Consider the following 18318-nt stretch of genomic DNA (forward strand, 5'->3'; position numbering starts at 1 on the left):
AGCTACACAGAGGTAACACAGAGGTATTATCGGACTCCAATTTATAAATTACAAATATTATTCTGATGCTGATCACAACTTATATTTATTCACATAGAGAATAAGGTGTAATTTTAAACGTGCTTAGGCAGGTCAATAAAGCTGGGCATAGAGGCATTCTCCTTCTAACTTAAAATTAGAGGTTTCTCCAAAACACATTGAAAATAAGAGGATCCATCTATGTTTTAGGTTGAGGCAATTCTCCATTCAAACTAAAACGGGGAAGCCAGTACTCCAATCTTCATTCCAATCTAATTTTCAATAGAGGTAATTCAACTAATCTATGTCCCCTTCAGTGTATTTTTCTAAAATACTGAAAGTATAATAAAAGACTTGACAAGTTTTAAAATGAATATTATTTATTTTGCCATGCAAGTTACACTTAAATCAATAATTTGGTTATTCAAATTCATCAATCAAAAATATCAAAGTCAGCATAGAAAAATCATATCTGACAATCAAAGACAAACAAAGTGGTCTAGGAAGATTCTTGTTACAGTTTTTCTCAGTCGCTTTGGTACATTTCTCGAATCATACTTACAATTTGCAAAACAGTAAGTGCATTTCTCAAAACAATTCGTACAAGTAGCAAAACATCATGGATACCTGCAAAAGCCACTCTTTTACTCAAAATACTTAGTTCATCTCTCCAAATTAAATATCTGTGTCAATGAACATGTCAGTGTCATCAGAATGACAAGTCATTGTGTCATTGTGTACGGATAAGACAGTCAATTTGTTTAGTCATTTTGTCAATAATACAGTTTACTCTGAAGTGATGTTCTGATGTAAACTATGGCTAAAGTTTTGATGACAAGTATTGTAAATTGTAATTTACAGCTTAGTATAAGTTATGTGGGAGTTTGATTGCAAGAGACTGGACAAAATTTACATTTACGCTTTTACTGTTTGTACTGTAATTCGTTGAAAGACCATGTCATTGCCATAAAGAAAGATAAAGACAGCACTGCAAACACTGCATAGCATAAAGAGAAAAAAAACAAAAGTAGAAATGTGAACATGATTGATGTCTAAAAGATGTCTAACCATAGCCCAAGAATAGATGATGAATATACTTTTAGAACATGTAAAAGAAATGAAAGCAAACACCTTGAACACACTTTGCTTACATGTTGGAATATCACACATCTTCAAGTTATTTTGGCAAAAATGGCATGTAACAAAATTCAAGGTTATTTAGGGTAGAAGTGGGTTACTCATTGCCAGACTATATCGGGTCTAAAGTTAGCAGTCATTTCAACGTCTCGGTTTTTGCTTGTTGGGGACATTCCTGTCTGTTAGAGAAATCAAGATTCACCTGGGAGCAATTTACCAATTCAGGACAGATTTAGAAAAAATGTCTAATGGAAATGTATAGAAATATGTTTGACCATACCCTGTATTTTGACAACATTTTCAACCATTTTGCATGTAAAGACTTATACTATGAACTAATGCCTAAATGTTGTGTGGAGTGAGACTATTCAACAGAGACCTATTATAATACATTTTGATCAACATGACATAAGCAACTGATAATGTAGGAAAAAGCAGAGAATTGTATATAATCATTTGCATGGATGTACCAAAGCATTTACAACTTGTTCAAAGAAATGAGAAACTGCTTTTTTGATGTGCACAAGTGACACAATGATGTGAGAATTGAACAAGTAGTTTTTAGAATTTCAATTCTGATCTGAGAATTGTACCAAAGCGACTGAGAAAAACTGTAAAGTTTTCTTCCATTATGTTTTTAAATACACACACAAAGGGCTCTATTTTAACAATCTAAGCACATTGTCTAAAGCCCACGGTCGAAATGGGCGTGTCCGAATCCACTTTTGCTAATTTAAAGATGGGAAAAATGGTTTGTGTGCAGAGCGCACGGTCGAAAAGGGTTGGTCCTATTCTTTTAATGAGTAATGGGAGTATTTTGGGCGTAACATTCAATAAACCAATAAGAGTCTCAGCCAGTGTTAATTTCGTTAACGAAGACGATGACGAAAAATATTCGTCAACGAACCTTTTTCATGGACGAAAACTAAATAAAAACTAAATAAAATCATATTTGATGACGAAGACTGTAACGAAATATAACTGACACTTTAGTCAACGAATAAAAATAAGACGAAAATGTTAGGGAGGGACGAATGGAGAAGAGATCCAATCAGAGCTACTCATTTTGTGGGACATTTGGGAAGAAATCCAATCAGAGCGAATCTTTGAGGGTAGGTTGATCTACGCAGGCAGCAGGCAGTAGTGGCATTTTAAAAACCTGCGGCAAAGTTTGTTTTCACAACAGGTTGTTTAAATTATATTTAGTTGTACAGTCTTCGTTACCCAGCTTTGGATGATTTCAGTTGACTTCGCTCGTTAGCAACACGCTAACGTTTTGCGGTGCACCCGGTCCGAAGACATGTCTCATTAACAACACAAATGTCAGAACTAGCGTCTAATCTGGTCACACTTCAAATATGACAAGACGACAGCCTGTAAAGACGACTCATCCAGAAATACATGCGAAGGTGAGCATACACGCTAAGGTTATTTTATCAGATAAACCACTGTGTTTTCGCTAAACTTGGTATAACAAACGAAAGGAATACACATCTGAACTGTATTGATTGTATTGGATTGTCTGAATTATTACTGATTATAAATATTCAGTGTCCTCAAATTGAATGAAATGTTTAACGTTACTATTATAGTAGATGTTGTGGTTTTACATGACTAGACAAAGTGCGTGTGTAAGTGCGTGTGTGTGTCTCTGTCTGTGTGTCTGCGTGCGTGTGTGTCTGTGTGTGCATGTCATTTAGGGACAATGCATATCTTTTTCAGGGACCATGTATATTTTTAGGTAGAGCGGCCGGCCTGATGCTTATTTTATGTGATATTATCTTTCACGAGTTCACACTTACAAATAATTCAGAACAGAGTTATTAATATGCGTATTTGGCGTGCTGTCCGAGGAGAGGGCTCCGAGCTCGTTAATGGACTGAGCCCGGAGCGCTTCCTGGCGGGGAGAGGGTTCCGGGCTCAGCCTTAGGCCTGAACCCAGAACAATCCCCCCTGTTCTGGTTAGTAAGGTGACTATGCAATCGTGCGGAGAAGGGGAGGTGGAGGGATGCTGAAACTATCGAGGAATGAGGGTGAGTTGGTTTCCAGTCTATATAGGTTTCTGTTGATGCCGATCAGGTGGATAGCTGATTGCTGATTGTCAACAGCTGGTCATAGTTGAGGTGATTAGGTTGATAATTTGAACGTGTTCCTCCCGAACTTTGTTAATAAAACATCATTTCACGAGTTCACACTTACAAATAATTCAGAACAGAGTTATTAATATGCGTATTTGGTGTGCTGTCCGAGGAGAGGGCTCCGAGCTCGTTAATGGACTGAGCCCGGAGCGCTTCCTGGCGGGGAGAGGGTTCCGGGCTCAGCCTTAGGCCCGAACCCAGAACAATCCCCCAAAAGATCGCAAACTAGCATCGGACAGCAGCCGGGAACTGTGTGTGTCCCCCCAAAAAATTGCTGAATGCAAAGTGGGAGGTAACGGGGCTCCTGCGGGATAGTAGAGAACATCACTGCTGTGACAGTTGGAAATTGTGAAAAGCAGGGCTCCTGCGGGAGCATAGAAAACAGCACCGCTGCGGCAGTGGAGAAACAGGGCTCCTGCGGGAGCAGGGGAGACATCACTGCTGCGGCAGTGGGGAAATTGTAAGAGCAGGGCTCCTGCGGGAGCAGAGGAGACAGCACCGCTGTGGTGGTGGAGAAATAGGGCTCTTGCAGAAGCATAGATTGTGAAAAGCAGGGCTCCTGCGGGAGCAGGGAAAGTGACACTGCTGTGGCAGTGGAGAATGTGAGAAGGCATGGCTCCTGCGGGAGCAGAGGGAATAGGACCGCTGCGGCGGTTGGGAAAACAGGGCTCCTGCGGGAGCAGAGATTGTGAAAAGCAGGGCTCCTGCGGGAGCAGGGAAAGTGACACTGCTGTGGCAGTGGAGATTGTGAGAAGGCATGGCTCCTGCGGGAGCAGAGGGAATAATACCGCTGCGGCAGTTGGGAAAAACAGGGCTCCTGCGGGAGCAGAGATTGTGAAAAGCAGGGCTCCTGCGGGAGCAGGGAAAGTGACATTGCTGTGGCAGTGGAGATTGTGAAAGGTGGGGCTCCTGCGGGAGCAGTACAGACATCACTGCTGCGGCAGTTGAGAAATTGTGAAAATTAGGGCTCCTGCGGGAGCAGAGGAAACATCACTGCTGTGGCAGTGGAGAATTTGTGAAATGTAGGGCTCCTGCGGGAGCAGAGGAGACAGTACTGCGATGGTAGTAGAGATTAGTGGAAGGCAGGGCTCCTGCGGGAGCAGAGGAAAGGCACCGCTGTGAAAATAGGGTTCCTGCGAGGGCAGGGGAAACATCACTGCTGCGACAGTGTAGGAAAATTGTGGAAAGCAGGGCTCCTGCGGGAGCAGAGGAAACATCACTGCTGTGGCAGTGGAGGTTAGTGAAAGCGGTGCTCCTGCGGAGCAGAGGAAACAACATTGCTGCGGCGGTGGAGAGACAGGCATCTGCAGGAGGCAGGGGAAACATCACTGCTGCGGCAGTGGAAATGGGCTCCTGCGGGAGCAGAGGGAAACATCACTGCGATAGCAGTGGAGGTTAGTGAAAGCAGGGCTCCTGCGGGAGCAGAGGAAACATCACCGCTGCGGCGGTGGAAAACAGGGCTCCTGCGGGAGCAGAGGAAATGTCACTGCTGCGGCAGTGGAGAGTAGGGCTTCTGTGGAAGCAGGGGAAACATCACTGCTATTGCAGTGGGGATTAGTAAAAGCAGGGCTCCTGCGGGAGCAGAGAAAATGACACCGCTGCAGCAATTGAGAACAGATCTCCTGCGGGAGATGGTAAAAACACCACTACTGCGGCAGTGGATTTTAGTAAAAATCTGGCTCCTGCGGGAGCAGAGGGAAAAATCAATGCTGTGGCAGTGGAGAGAGTCTTATAGTTTGTGTTGTCCTGGAGCTGGTGGGATCCGCTGATGAAGGTTTGTTGGGTTTCTCTGATGTGGGAGCGGTTTGATGTTAGAGCAGAGGAAAACATCACTGCTGTGGCGGTGGAGAAATTGTGGAAGGGAGGGCTCCTGCGGGAGCAGAGGGAAACCACTTCCATAGCAGTGGAGGTTAGTAGAGTGCAGGAAAAAGGGGGGGGGGCTCCTGCGGGAGCAGAGGAAACATCACTGCTGCGGCAGTGGATAAAGTCTGATAGTTTATGTGGTCTTGGAGCTGGTGGGATCCGCTGATGAAAGTTCGTCGAGCTTCTCTGATGTTGGAGCGATTCGATCGAATGTAGGTTTTGGGGAAGAGGTCTGCTGGGAAGCCAGATAGGAGTAGGACAGATTTAAGGTGTTTTGGAACCGGAAGCGTGTAACCCGGCGATTTGAGTCATCTGTGAAGAGTGGGTTTGATGTGGATCTAGCCTGGGAGTCTCTGCAATGTAGATATGCTAGGAGAGTCTGGTATGGTTGAATTGGTGTTTGGAAGTTGAAGATGTAAATGGAATGGCCTTTTCTCATTTGGTCCGTCTTGCTTTGTTTGATGGAATAAGAAATGGTATCGTTGTCCAGAAGTGATAGATCTGAAACTGTTGGGTGATTATTTGGATTGAAGTTGCAAGTGATGGCCAGAATGAACATTGCGTAGAGTATGAGGGTAGTGTTAGTGGAGTGGAAATCTTGACAAAGGGTGGAGATGCATATGGTGAGTATTTCTAAGGTTACTGGCTGTCTTGCATCAGGACGGGTGGGTTCTTTGGATTCCTAACGAGCGCGGATGTCTGGGTGCTAGCTATTACTGGAGAGGGTGAGCCGAAAAAGAAGTTTGTGGAAAATTTTGGATTCCACTTAGGTATCCTTTAATGGAGCTGGCTTTGAGGTTCTTGTGGTGATTGAGGTAGGATATGAATGAGATGGTGAGTAGGGACAAAATCAGGAAAAACAGGTTGTAAGAAGAGTAGAAGGTCTTGAAGCTCTTTCAAGGGGTTGGGTAGGTTTGTAGGATTCTGGGGGATACAGCTTGGAGGATGGTATCTAAAGAGGCATTTGATGTGGGGGTTTCAAGTGAAGATGCACTGGTTCCAATTTCCTTGGCTAATTCAGAATTTCAGTTTTACTTTAATTGTGACATGCTGATACATGCTTTGGCCGATTCCAATTTTTAAGAACTATGATTGATGGCAATAGGGTACAACCAAAATCCGCATCTTTAATAGAACAATATTTATCAATAAATAATTTATTTAAAATTGCACTTTTATCCATGTTGATTAAATGACATGATTTTTTATTTGAAAAGATCTCAAATAAAGTGCTCTTAAGTTTAGTCAGGCTCAGTGACGTTATTTATCAGCCGCATTAAAGTCCAAATATCTGTTGGACGGCAGTGGTTAGAAGTATAGTTCCTAGTTAGTATAACATGTAGACTTGGGTAGATCATGCTTTTAAACAAATAAGAAAGCAGCATGCAGTGATTTCTATAACAGTAATCTAAATATAGACAAAGTCTGTTTCATGTATTTTAGGTTGTAAACAGAATTGAAGCACTGTTTTTGGAAAAATGCGCAGAACTACGAGCTTTAAGACCCTGGGGAATCCCTGGAATGAGTGACGTAGAAGGAAACTTGCGAATGAAAGACGAATCTTGGATTTAAACAACAGAGAACTAAAACGTGACATCAAAAGCTATGATGTGATGTATGTAGTTTACAGCAATAAGAGGAAATTAAATCGATCTGAACAGATTAATTTGTCTTGACATCATTTACTTTATTGTTGAGCCAACATAGTTCAACGACGGATGTGCAACAAAGTTGCTATGCTTTCGGGATATAGTCATGACAAGCCAGCTGGCCTCTCCAACTATGCACGGTATGGTGGTTTAGCAGCGCGTTATGCCGTTGCTCGGGAAAAGCAACCCCTGAGCAGGGTACGCACACGAGCCAACGGAACAACATCAATGTGTCACCTGCAGATGCGGGGCAGGAATCAATATGGGCTCGGGTTGTGTTCCTTATGTAAAACGATCGCGTTTCCCAGTATGGAATTAAATTAATGTAGCTGTTGGATAACAGGAGCTGCTTCCACTGCCAGTGTGCATGTGGCTTTGAAACTATTTCTTGCGCAACTGGCAACATGATGCAAGTTACGAATTAATGTGTGCTGTGTACAGTATGTATGTCATACCGGTTTGATTTATAAATTATAAGAAAACAAGGGGGAAAAGGTAGGGGCGTCCGGGCATATGCTGCTAGCGGAGGGAGCCTCGCAATGGTGGAGCCGCAGGCTACAGACAGGGGAAAGGGTTAGAAATTAGACGGAAAGGTTTGTGAAAGCAGGGCTATAACACCGCTGGCGGAAACAAGCTTGAGCTGGATGGGAAACCTGTATCGCTGGGATGTGTTGCATCGTGCAGCGCATGGCAGGCTGCTTTGCGGCGATCTTCGGAGCGAAAAAATTATTGAGGCTTGGCGGCAGAATCTTGATCACAACCTAGACAGGCTGAAGGCCTGCTGGTGCGGTCTGACGAAACCTCTCTTGCGAGGATGGAAAACCTTTTGGTGAGTAGAGATGTAGCTTTGTGATCTTTCCTTGTTTAGTTTGTGGCTTTGCAGCGGGGTGTGGATTTTGTAGATGGAAGAGTTGGTTGAAGAGAGATGTGAAGATTATGGAACTTCTTAGAGAAGATGTTGGCGTTGGTTGATGTTTGTCTTAAGTTTAAGCAATGTTCAATTCATGCTGAAACTATCGAGGAATGAGGGTGAGTTGGTTTCCAGTCTATATAGGTTTCTGTTGATGCCGATCAGGTGGATAGCTGATTGCTGATTGTCAACAGCTGGTCATAGTTGAGGTGAATAGGTTGATTATTTGAACGTGTTCCTCCCGAACTTTGTTAATAAAACATCATTTTGTGAAAAGCCACGGTCAGTTTTTTTGACATTAAGAATAAAATAAAATGCGTGTTTTCTATATCAACCATTAAATCTGTGTCTGTATTGCATATTCAAACCTTAATACCATTCCATAACAGACTAAAAAACTTTAGACTAGACTAAGACTAAAACTCTTATGATATTTCGTCGACTAAAACTAGACTAAGTCTAAAAGATTTCAGATGACTAAAATAAGACTAAAACTAAATGGTGTGTAATTCAAAAGACTAAGACTAAGACTAAATCAGAATTTGCTGCTAAAATTAACACTGGTCTCAGCTCCCATCCCCTTTAAAAGCCTGTTGCGCTTCCACTATATGTAATCCATATTTAGATGACAGACTTTGTAAACTGAAAAACTAAGTGGTGGAAGAAGACCCCCAGTTTAAGATTAATGTAAAATAATTGTGTTGTTTTTCACAAAAAATAATTTACAAGTAAGTAAGAAAAGGTTTGTACTCTAAAAAAACTTTATTTGTAACAAACAGGAGATAAAGAATTTACAAACGTGTGGAGAGCAGAAATGTTTCAGCACGCGTACAGCGCCATGAGTTTTTTTTAAGCATTAAATGTTTCTCATCTCACCATATCCACAGGTACAGAGTCATCATATACAATAAATCTGTGAGGTAGCATAAAAAAACATTTAAAAACAGATGCATTTGTTTAAAGCAAAGCATTTATTTACTTACCAGGCTGCAGGTGAAGCAGCTTCTGGTTACAGAATGCCTCCATGATGTTGGATGTAATGGGGTGGTGATGGCGCAGCGGATAAGACACACGCCTTTGGTGTGAGAGACCCGGGTTCGAATTTACTGTGACACACCATTGTGTCCCCTGAGCAAGACACTTAACCCCTAGTTGCTCCAGAGACGTGCGACCTCTGACATATATAGCAATTGTAAGTCGCTTTGGATAAAAGTGTCAGCTAAATGAATAAATGTAAATTAATCTCTGCTTAATCTCCTTATCCGTTTATATGTGTGTATATACATGTATATCTCCCAAGGGTTTTTCCCTCCTAGGACTTTTTATTTTTTATTTCCTCGGCTAAACAACCCGGGGTTTTTGTTTTTTTTCTCCTAGGGGGTTTTTTACCCCGGGGAGGTAGCCTGCTTGGGCTTAACTTAGCTTCTTCTTCTAGATGTTACATTAGTAATACGCTCGCTCATAATGTTGAATCATAGCCGCAGCAAATTTGACTGCTTATGCTATTGTGTATTATGTTGTGCTATCTGTCGTTGTTCTGTGCTTTTACTGCTTCTATTAATGTAAAGCTGCTTTGAAACAATTAAGTATTGTGAAAAGCGCTATATAAATAAAATTGAATTGAATTGAATTGAATTTAAATGTTTAAATACACACACACACAAAGTGTGGGGAAGATTCTTGCTGCAGAATGCTTTCCAAAGTTTCTTGCCAAGTCACCTTATATACACAGATGAGACAAGAATTCTTAAAGTCCCAAATCAGGATTTGGTTGGTCAGGTTCTTGTGACCCTAAAAAGCACCAAATGGGATTGTTAACCATCTGTTATCTATGTCTCTTCAGGAGGTGACACTTATCACATGAGTACAGATTATGTCTTAAGTTCTAAACTTTGATACACGTTCTCTTAGAATTATAGAAATTAGACCTTTTTAACGATCGCACCATTACCTTTAAAAACATGATGTAAAAATCTTTACACCATCACAACTTATGATATATTCAATGTTACATGTGTTAAGTCAGAACCTTAAACGAGAAGAGAGAGGGAGAGAAATACAGATGAGTTTCTGGGTATCCGTGACCCTGTGGAGAGGGACAACACGTCTCTCTGGAATAGACACAGAATGAGGTTTTATTGTTTTATGGTCCAGCTCCAAAAATAAAATCTTGTCCACCTGTCCTACAAGATTAAAAATGATTGCATTGTGATTTTATTTACATTTCATTCAGTGTCTCAACTTTTTTGGAATTAATCAGATAATTGTCACAGGTGGGAGCGGACCGCCCCTGTCGCGGGTCACGCTCCTCTGTCTGTTTCCACCCCGAGGAGGTCCCAAAACACCCCAATGACCAGACAGACGAGAGATAAAAAAGTTAACAAGTTTTATTAAATATTAAAAACAAGAAGGGGGATTTAAATACTAAAAAGAGTTTCTAGCGGGCATCTCCTCACCACGCACATGGGCCGCAGGCAAGTCCCCTGGCCTTCGTTTCTCAGGCTCACACAGGGGCATTCAGGTAAGTATGCAGGCACGTAACACAGCTCTTAGGTAAGTACACGAGGTCTTTAACTTTAGGCATACAGGTGGGCACATTGGGCTTTTAGCTCTGGGGCAGACAGGTAAGTACACGGGGCCTTTACTTTGGGCATACAGGTGGGCACACTGGCCTTTAGCTCTTGGGCAGACAGGTAAGTACACGGGGCCTTTACTTTGAGCGTACAGGTGGGCACACTGGCCTTTAGCTCTTGGGCAGATAGGTAAGTACACGGGGCCTTTACTTTAGGGCCAACAGGTGGGCACACTGGGCTTTTAGCTTTGGGCATACAGGGAGATATACAGGTGAGTACGCTGGGCTTATAGCTTTGGGCGTACAGAGTGGTATACTCATGCACTTAGGCCTTTGGCATTTAAACATGCAGGTAGGTTTACCGGTAAATACCCGGGCGCTGACCTTCCAACACAAGTGGACCAGTCCAACGCTGATACGGAGCCCTTAGCTCAGGACCTGCAGACTCTTTACTCGGCAGAAAGGGCAGGAGGGAAGTGGCCATCGGCTGACATCCTCCACAGCCATGGGGCCACCACCAGACGGGGAGGAAGGTTGGATGGATCCCTCGGTCGTGTACGTTTATGAAAGCGGCTGTCCAACGCCACCACTCGGCTCTTCATACACAGGGCTCTTTCCGTTGGCCTAGGATATGACTACTGACAAACACTGATGACAGCACAACACTACAATTCTCCACGTGTACTAACTTCAATAAAATCACCCATCGCAATCTTCACACAGTGAATAATGGTCAGTGTCACGGCTTCGGCCCGGGTTCGGAGACCTGGAAGAGCAAACGACAGCGGCAGGAGGGCAGCACATGAAAGTGTAGACGCCACAATCCTAGGACTCCTCCTCCTTTTCCTCCGCTAACTCCCACACACACAGTAACTGAAACAGACTCACAACAGACGTCCCAATCCTCCGAGATTTTTACCCAGCAGACTACTTCAGACTCCAGTTCCTTCAATACACATGACAGAATCACAACAACACTGCGGCAATGAATGGTCTTCCACTTATCTCTGAGTTGAGTTCAGCCCAATATCCGTATTTCCTTCGCCCAGCCTGTAGATCAACATTAAACGTCTCCCCCAACACACCAAGAGCTTCCAACACAATCCCAGCAAACACCGGAACAAAACTTCAGCCTTCTGGTCTCTTTGCTGCCCTATTAATGGGCCTCCTCTTCTCCTGAAAACCCAATCGCTGATCGCCACATCTGTTTTACACACCTGATCGATATTCACCCTGATTTTTCTTGCCCGGAGTCGGCCGGAACCGGTCGGGCGTTTGCTGAAATCGGTCCGTGCTGAACCATTTCCGCCATTATACGTTCCGCCTGTATTCGTTCGTTCCGCCTGTAAAAGTCACTCCGTGACATAATCATCAAAAAGTCCTGCAGTCAGATCCTGAAGAACACAAAAGTAAAGACGTCCAATATTTGGATTTAGAGATAAATAAGCTACGAGTCTTCAATGTTGTGTTGAACTTGAACACATTTCAGTTTAAGATGAAGTTAAAAACCCCAACAGTGTAGAAGAAGAGGAATCTTGTCAGTATTTACTTCAGTTTATGATCCTATGGGATTTCTTGAAGCTGAGTTAGGATGAGGATTTAGCTCCAACACTTCAAAGTCAGATTTGGATAAATTCACAGATCAGATCCTGTACTAAATAATCAACTCATACGGTTGGGAGGAAGTGATGTCACTATTGTGCCTTGTTACCATCAGATCATACTGAAGATAAGACAGACATCTTTACTTCTTTACCGTATCTGTCCTAAAGTCCTGAATAAAAATGATAGAGAAAGTCAATCAGATATCAGATCATCATCGGTGTCAGATCAAGAGATAGAAAAACAAACTATTAGTGCTGTCAGTCAGTGATAGAAATGAAATCTTCAACATAATAAACATGTCAACAATCTGTTTATCACATACACATGAGCTACAACAATACAAAAACACATTTCATCTATTTCCTCTGAATATTTGATGTCAATGTAAGAGATGAATGTATTGATATGTATGTAGTATAATATAATGACACACTGACAGTTTTATGAGTTCACACACAAACAGTAAGAAAATGAAGGTGATGCTTTATTTTAAAAGTCCTGGAGGTTGACAGTCGTGTAAATAAAGAGAAACAGCATCAATGTCAAAGCTCGACAAAGAGTTGTGTGAAGTGTCCGTCAGATTTTAAGAGTTGACTTTCTCTACTTTTTTCTAATGTAAACTTCATATTTTCTTAGCACCCTCTTCTTTACGTTACATTAGCAATACGCACGCCTATAATGTTGATTCATAGCCGCAGCAAATTTAGCCGCTTGTGCTATCGTGTATTATGTTGTGCTATCTGTCGTTTTTCTGTGCTTGCCACTGCTTCTTTTAATGTAAAGCTGCTTTGAAACAATCACCAATTGTGAAAAGCGCTATATAAATAAAATTGAATTGAATTAAATATTACATTATATTACAAATTTTTACAAACACATACATTCCTCTTGTTCCCTTGCTTCACATTTTTTCCTTTATTCTGCTCCAGACAGATAGTTTTGTTTTAAAGCAATGGTGGGCATAATTATATGCGCATCGTTAGCACAACACTCTCCTGCATCATGCACGCGGCCGTTTCTCAATGTGAAGGCTGCAACCTCCGGAGGTCGCATATGCGCGCTGCACGTCATCAAGCTTGCTTTATTTAAGTTAAATAAGCATTTAATTTGCAAGTTATAAGCATAATATAACAATTAACCGTTAACTAAGAATAATAGTCAACTTTATAATTATTAATATTCTGAAATACGTCTTTATGACGCATGCAGCCTACAAATGTGACCTTTTAAGATTCAGATTAAGAAACGGCCTGCATGTTGTCCGAGTACATATCAGTGCAAGGTTATTATAGTTTTGCTTTTTTAAATTAGTTTTTATTTTAGTATCATTTTCAATTTTGCTTTAAATTTAAGTTTAGTTTTAGTTAGTTTCATGAATGGATTTGTTAGTTTTAGTTTAGTTTTTATTTTGCAAACACATTTCTATTTAGTTTTTATTTTATTTAGTTTCAGTTATAGTTTTAGTAATTATAGTTTAGCAGCTAACAGCAGCTAGACTGTCTGACATATTTATCAGTTAACTGATGTTGCTGTCAGCCTCAGCTAACCTCACATGCATAAAGCGCCATCTACAAGTAAAGACTCTTTAAAAGTTTGTAAACATTGCAACGTCTCCGGGTGGGCGGGGATTAGTGGAGGCAAAAAGAGGCGTGGACGCAGTGCTGACAAGCGTAAGCTAGGACGTTTTAGGAGGGATTAATTAAACATAGATGCAGAAGAAGGTTCGGAACTGTCCAAATATGTAAAGTTACTGACTCTGCGTGACAGCTATTTTTGTAAATTAACTCTGTAACAGTTAGTTCTTGTAACTTGTTCTTATTGGAAACATTTTAACCAGGTTTTGGATATTTCCTACATATGAAGTATTTTCAGCTGGTTTGGGGAATTTTGTCAAGGCTTATTGTCTAATGTAACCTATCGCTGGGCTAACTATGATTAGCAATCGGGATTATTTTAAGAGATCATTCAAAGGATGGCACACACATCTATCGCTGTATGTTTGTTTAACATTTAAGCTAGCTAGTGCACTGACGGTTGACTTATCATCACCTATAAAACAGAAACTTTCTGATTTGTACTAGATAAGACCAACACACCAATACATATGCATAGATTATTTTACCTGATATGAGTGTGCACTGCAAACACGAGCATTATTTGCGATCGTCTCCGTCCATTCAACCACAATTCTCTTCTTTATTTCTGTGAAGGAATGTCTGCCGGGATCCAGTAAAAAACTTTAGTTTTGAACCAAAAGTGCTGTTACTTCTATTTTGGCAGCCAAAAACACAAGAAGACGACATTTTAAAGTCAAAACCTCAAACTTTTAGTGCGCCTGCTATGAGTGTTTTGCCTCCAGCCAGAGCAGTGACGTCACAGTGACGTAGGAGATTAAGGGGTCTATTATAAAGCCTGTTCAGATTTTCCGCCACGGGATGAGAGCTTATTAATTACGAAAACGAATACTTATTTTTGATAATTATTATTTTATTTCAGTTAGTTTTTCAATAACTGTTGCTCGTTTTGTTTAGTTTTAGTTTTTCATTTATTATGAATTTTTAATTTTATTTCAGTTAACGAAAATGTTTTTTAGCTGATAGTTTTAGTCTTAGTTTCAGTTTTAGTTTACGAAAATAACCTTGTATCAGTGAATAAAGAAATCATTAAGTATTTTTAAAAACCTGCATAAATCTGCATGTTTGCAAATTATTTAAATTATAGCGTCTTGTTTTCATTAAACATAATAATTTTGATTTGGTATTTTCTTGATTTTTAAATTATCTTGAGATCAAGGGGGCCCCCTAGTGGTACGGGGCCCTATGCAAATTGCGTACTTTGCGTATAGGAAAGACCGGCACTGGTTTTCCTGCAGTTTAGAATTAGTCAAATGGGGCTAGATGTATTTGTTTTTTCTTTCTCTACTGCTCGCGTAAGCTCCGCTGTGGGTGCTCGTGCAGTGCGTGTCTCAAGCTGTCCGTGTGCAGCATCCCTCCCGCAGTTGAGATCCGCTTTTTCGTTCTGTGGACACCCGGTGAGGATAAATGTCTTGTGTGTGTTGTCTATAGATGCACCGGTTAACTTAAGTCAGTGAGGTGTGTAGGGGAAATCTAACAGCACAACATCATTCATTTTAATTGTAGGTGAATTTATTTTAATTTTAAGCTTTAGCACTGTTTTTATCTTCACAGGTTGTGTTGTGGTGAGACACTGCAGTACTTTGATGACGCATCGATGTCTAATAATTATTATTGAGTCGGCTGATGTATCTGCTTACTGATCAGATCCTTTACCGTTTAGTATGTTTTCTTCATACAGTTTATGTTTAACTAAACCTCAGTACATGTGTGACTATCAGAGAGATGATCTTACTTCAGTATCTCCAGTTTACAGTCAGGATTCTTCAGTACATCAGAGATCAACTTCACTCCTGAATCTCTTAGATTATTACCAGACAGATTCAGATCTCTCAGGTGTGATGGGTTTGATCTCAGAGCTGAAGTCAGAGCAACACAACCTTCATCTGTGATACCACAACTCCACAACCTGTAGAGAACAGAGACACACAGTTTGTTCACATACAGATCAAATCTACATTGAGTTGAATTTGTTTCTCTTCCTGTCATCATTTAGATTTTATGGACATTTTCATTCTAGTTTCATTTATGTGTGTTTGTGCTTTACTGAAACACATCAGTGAGATTTACAAGGAAATGAACTTCATCAGTTTATGTTTATATTAACTGTGTGATTTTTTTTATACAGTAATGAAATCAGATTTCTCTCATCATCAGACATCATAACATTTTCTCTTATGTTTTTCTGTCTATATGATTTTTGTTGTTTTACTTTTTTTCTCATCATAATTCAATTTTAATATTTTATGTTTGTGACTTTCAGTAAGAGTTAAAGTGTTGTGATGAATGTTGAATAAAATCAGCTTCAGTTATCAAATCCATTACTGAGATTAAAATAAAATTCACCATTCAACATTTAAAATGGACCAAAACTTTTTATAAATGTTGTCTTTGAATTTTGAACAATAGTTGTCTGAGGACATCTTAGGGTGTTTTCAGACTTGAGCCTATGTTTCAGAACCTGGTGCTTTTTCTCCTTGGTTCAGTTTGTTTAGGCATATGTGTACACGGCAGGGGCGGACTGCTTTAGTCTATGGTCACAGCTAGGGTTGTGCCGATGGACGATTGTCACGGCCGGGGGCGGACCCAACTAGACTAAAGGTCACGCCCCTCTCAACTCTTCCACCTCGAGGAGTTTCCCAAGACCACCCCAATGACCAGACAGATGAGTATACTACAGTTAAAACAAGCTTTATTAAATATTTAAAAGGAAAGGGGGAAGGGGAAAAGGTAATTTAAAACTAAGGTGTCTCTTCTTCGCCTCCAGGGCCACTTGGGGGAAAGACTGGGGACAGGGGCTCCTTTGGGGGCTCCGGCCCAATAATCCGTGGCGCGCTCCGCTTCTCCTGGAGGCAGAATCAAATTACAGTCAGACAGGGGTAAGGTACTTTGCTATTGGTCGCTGTTCGTTCAACACGGGACCTTCGTTGGAACGGTAAGTGATGGCTATAGACACAGGTCAAATTCACTCCACAGGTTACGTTACTCACAGTACTGGAGGATCTTCGTCCACACACCGAGCTTCACTTGTACAGGTAGGTAATTGCTATAAGCACAGAACAGGTTCACTTCACAGGTTACGTTACTCACAGCACTGGGGATCTTCATGCACACAGAGCTTCACTTGTACAGGTAGGTAATTGCTATAAGCACAGAGCAGATTTACTTCACAGGTTACGTTACTCACAGCACTGGGGATCTTCATGCACACAGAGCTTCACTTGTACAGGTAGGTAATTGCTATAAGCACAGAACAGGTTTACTTCACAGGTTACGTTACTCACAGCACTGGGGATCTTCATACACACAGAGCTTCACTTGTACAGGTAGGTAATTGCTATAAGCACAGAACAGGTTTACTTCACAGGTTACGTTACTCACAGCACTGGGGATCTTCATGCACACAGAGCTTTGCCTGCAAACAGTGGGTTTTCGCTACAGTGTTGGTGCACCGCATTCCTTCGCCCATCCACTCGACGGTCCGGGCGTCGTAGGGGCTAGTGGGTCTGATGACACGGAGCCGAACGCTTCCCAAACTCCCCCTCCTTCTTCCACGACCGGGGTCACGAGTTGGGGTGAACTTTCGTCGGGGCTCCGCTCACCACAAGCTTCTGTTGGAAAGGTCAGTACACACACTGCTACAACCCACAGTCCGCACGGTGCACACTTGGTAATACTCACTGGGTCTCACCACTGTCTGCTCTATGGACAACGAAGCTCTCGTCGACACACCCCGGGCACAGGGCTCAAATTTTCTCGCTCTCCTTAGGACCCAGGCCACAACGGATGTCGCCGTCTCGTGACTCGTCAGGGCTAGGCGGTTTGAACGCTACAAGCACAGCATACACACAGCAAGTAAAGCGTAAACACCATCAATCAGTGAAACTCACCCACAGCACTCTTATACAACTTCACGTGGTTTTTAGATTGCTCTTGCCACCTGGCTACGACGACCTCGAGAGGATGGTTGGGCGATCGCTGGACCGCCGATGAGAGTGAGATGTGTGTTATTCACAGGCCCGGCGTGTTGATTATCACTCCTCTGGCTCACCTGCGCTTCCTTTTTCCCACAGGGCCACTGTTCTACTGGTGAACGATGCTTCCTACCAAGTGCTTCGTCCGTGCTTCCGGTCAAACCACGGCTCGCCCACGCTTCCCTCTCCAGTGGGGCCAGGGACCTCAAAAACACAAAGGAACACACCGAACACTCTTTGTACAAGTATTGCACAGATAAGTACCACAGCTGTTACTCACACTTCGTTGTCAACAACAGCTATTAACTGCACTCTTGATGGCTCTGTGTACGCTCTTTCTCAATGAAACTCCACAATATTCCTTCGTCAGCTAACTGCCCCTTTCTCTCTTCCCCAGGAGAGCGATCCAGCCAGCGTGGTCCGTCTGCAAAGCAGCAACACAGCGTATACACCACAAGCACCCCGTTTGATGTCTGCAAAGGTGTTTTTATACACTGACTCTTCTCCTTGTCAGCCTATTAGCAACCGCTGTGTTAATTATCCCCACCTGCGCGCAATCAGGCTTAATTTTGACTTCGGGGAAACCCCGGAAATGAAATGTGGAAGACGGGTTCTGCCCGTCGTCGGTTCAACCAAAGATGTGGAAGACGGGTTCCGCCCGTCGTTGGTTCAAAACATCACCTGTGACACGATATCATCCGATAATTGCTCTATAAATAAATTAATTGCTAGAATCTTGTCGTTATACATGTTGTACATTTAACTTAAAATATTTAATTTTGTACAAGAAAACAGCCCATAAATAATAATTTATTAGT

At 41.9% G+C, this 18318-nt stretch overlaps 1 pseudogene; it reads right to left on the reverse strand.

Moving 5' to 3' along the window:
* Positions 1 to 2943: 2943 nt before the first annotated feature.
* On the reverse strand, positions 2944 to 8741 carry LOC141363152 (uncharacterized; annotated as a pseudogene).
* Positions 8742 to 18318: the final 9577 nt, after the last annotated feature.

This window comes from Misgurnus anguillicaudatus, unplaced genomic scaffold (assembly GCF_027580225.2).
Source record: "Misgurnus anguillicaudatus unplaced genomic scaffold, ASM2758022v2 HiC_scaffold_33, whole genome shotgun sequence".
NCBI lineage: Eukaryota > Metazoa > Chordata > Actinopteri > Cypriniformes > Cobitidae > Misgurnus > Misgurnus anguillicaudatus.